This window comes from Salmo salar, chromosome 21 (assembly GCF_965601325.2).
Source record: "Salmo salar chromosome 21, fSalSal1, whole genome shotgun sequence".
Lineage (NCBI taxonomy): Eukaryota > Metazoa > Chordata > Actinopteri > Salmoniformes > Salmonidae > Salmo > Salmo salar.
Genome location: NC_138311.1, coordinates 20292842 through 20296213, shown reverse-complemented (window position 1 = coordinate 20296213; position 3372 = coordinate 20292842). Strand labels below are relative to the sequence as shown.

Below are 3372 nucleotides of genomic sequence, written 5' to 3'. Positions count from 1 at the left end.
TTTGTGCCACAAGGCATATTCATCTACAGGGTTGAATTAGAGGGAAGGTCCATTATCAGAACACATTTGTGGATCAATTTTGTCGTGTGAATATTAGTAGCCTATCATCTCATCGGTAATATCAGGGACAGTAGTGTAGCCTACTGCTCAGCTCTCACACACCTCACTCAGTAACTCACTACAGTATTCTGTTGGTCTCCGCAGCAGATGGAAAATGAGGCGTCACATAAAGCCTGCGCTGTTTTCACAACTTCACCATCGATAAATGAGCAGGATTCACACAGGGCGTGATGGCCTTCAACTTCCGATGATGAAATGTACATTTTGGGTCAGATTGCTAGTCTTCTTTGTAATTAGTGTTGTAGTGGCCTCTTCCTGTCATCGCTTTGTAGGCCAAGGCCATCAATACACAACTCCCCAATTGTGTAAGATTTGGAAAATGTTAACTCATGTTTATCTATTGCTTATCTATTGTCTGGCCTGTCAATGGATGTTCGTGGGCAGAAATTACATTAACCTTTAGCCTTGTCATTAGTGGTGGAACGCCCTTATCTTTCACACCCACTTCCACATAAAATATTTTATCCGAGTGGTAAGATGGTGTGTTTCAGAGATACAGGTCCCCGGTCTGTTCATTTACTGTGAATAATTTGTTGGCTTCCTCCAAGATAAGGAACGTTAATTCTTCATTCAATCCCTCATCATCGTCTTGCGCTTTGATCCGCAGCACCGGCATATCAGTTGACACATCAGTTGCCAAGAACGCGAAAGCTGCTCCATTTACTAAACGAGGGGATGTTATCACTGATGTGTTGTCATTTTGGTCCATAACTCTTATCCAATGTTGTGTTAGATAGCACTGGTTATCCACCATCACTGGCTTGTATTGCACATCCATTTCTTTGGTCAACTCAAAAACGAATGCTAATGTTGAATACACCGAGCCTGAAACTGAATTGACTGACACACTTTGATGAAGGGAATTTTGCGCTCGATTTATCATTAATTAGTCAGTATGTTATCTCAGGGTTATGGCCCAGATCGAGTTCATTGGCTAACACAGATCATAGAAATGTACCCACTACTACATTGTTCTCCTCTACCCACACTTCATAGAACGATTTACTGAAAGTAGGAACATTGTCGTTTTCTTCGCTGACTCGGATTGTGTATTTGAATGTGGTTTTGAACTGCGGTGTTACAAAGTCCATTGCAACAACAGTCAGATTGTACTCAGGTAATATTTCTCTATTTAACGTTGTTGTTGTCACAATCATGTTCCATATGCCTTTTGCAACCTGAAATGTTCATGGCTGTATAAAGAGCAGCGCACATATCCGTTTAACCCAGAGTCGCTGTCCATGGTACTGATCAGACACAAAGCTGCTCTCTGCCGCGGACTCAGTTTTGTAGGCAACCCTGTTAAACAGTTCTATAACAATTTCTGGGGCATTATCATTAACATCTTAAATGTCAATTCTAACTGTTCATATTTTGAATTCATAAAACAAACTTTTCTCTAAATCAACCTGCAGCGAGAAACACACAGGAATCGATTGTAAAGATTTGTTGTAGCCTATTTTCTGCAGGCGCTTTTTCCACCAACCTATTCATTATTTCACCATTCTTGCCCTCGTCCGGGTCAATCGCATTTAGCTGTGATAGCAAGACCCCTACTTCAGCATCCTCATAGAGTTCCACTCTGGTGAAGCTGTCCAAAAATATTGGCCTGTTGTCATTGAAATCTATCACTTTGACTTGGACTGTCGGTATGCCAGACCTTGGTGGACTTCCACCGTCCATTGCCATGACCACAAAGGCATGAGTCCTCCATTTTTCTGTCAAGCTCTTTCACTAACACCAGGTCTGCATATCTACTCATCCTCGTTAATTCGCACTTGAAATGATTATTCACTGAAACATGGTAACTTTGGATATACAGTAGTTTTGACCATCTTGATCAGATGCAACTTCCTAAAGAGAACCGGGTACTTAATGTTTTGCAATCAAGTATCTCAATGTAGATGTTATTAACAGGGAACCTATAAAATATGTGGACAACTACAAATATCTAGGTGTCTGGTTAGACTGTAAGCTCTCCTTCCAGACTCACATCAAACATCTCCAATCCAAAATTACATCTAGAATTTGCTTCCTATTTCGCAACAAAGCATCCTTCACGCATGCTGCCAAACATACCCTCGTAAAACTGACCATCCTACCGATCCTCGACTTCGGCGATGTCATTTACAAAATAGCCTCCAATACCCTACTCAATAAACTGGATGCAGTCTATCACAGTGCCATCCGTTTTGTCACCAAAGCGCCATATACTACCCACCACTGCGACCTGTACGCTCTCGTTGGCTGGCCCTCGCTTCATACTCGTCGCCAAACCCACTGGCTCCAGGTCATCTACAAGACCCAGCAAGGTAAAGTCCCCCCTTATCTCCGCTCACTTGTCACCATAGCAGCACCCACCTGTAGCACGCGTCACCCCCAAAGCCAATTCCTCCTTTGGCCGTCTCTCCTTCCAGTTCTCTGCTGCCAATGACTGGAATGAACTACAAAAATCTCTGAAACTGGAAACACTTATCTCCCTCACTAGCTTTAAGCACCAGCTGTCAGAGCAGCTCACAGATCACTGCACCTGTACATATCCCATCTATAAATTAGCCCATACAACTACATCTTCCCCTACTGTATTTATTTATTTTGCTCCTTTGCACCCCATTATTTATATTTCTACTTTGCACTTTCTTCCACTGCAAATCTAACATTCCAGTGTTTTACTTGCTATATTGTATTTACTTTGCCACCATGGCCTTTTTTGCCTTTACCTCCCTTATCTCACCTCATTTGCTCACATTGTATATAGACTTATTTTTGTACTGTATTATTGACTGTATGTTTGTTTTACTCCATGTGTAACTCTGTATTGTTGTATGTTGTCGAACTGCTTTGCTTTATCTTGGCCAGGTCGCAATTGTAAATGAGAACTTGTTCTCAACTTGCCTACCTGGTTAAAATAAAGGTGAAATAAAAATAAACAGGGAACATTGAATGAATGAATGAATGAATTAATTAAATGAAAGATCTCATTGCATGCAGCGTTGCAACCAATTGAACAGTTCTTCTCGGCCAAGTCTCTGAGACTGTCGACGACAGTTGTCCATCCAGCTCTCTTAATCTTATCAAGCAGACGTTGGGTTGGTTGTTCAATACATCGAAAAATGTTTGTGCAAAAGAACCGTCAAACGAGGGTAATGACCAGATCCCGCCGCAGGTTCCCGGTCTCGGAGCCAGCTTCATCTTCTTCAATTACAACGTAATCGGATGGTCCTAATTTTCTCAACAATGTACAAACAGTAA

At 41.8% G+C, this 3372-nt stretch overlaps 1 pseudogene; it reads right to left on the bottom strand.

Moving 5' to 3' along the window:
* Positions 1-483: 483 nt before the first annotated feature.
* On the bottom strand, positions 484-1809 carry LOC145862590 (protocadherin-8 pseudogene; annotated as a pseudogene).
* Between the last annotated feature and the right edge of the window lie 1563 nt (positions 1810-3372).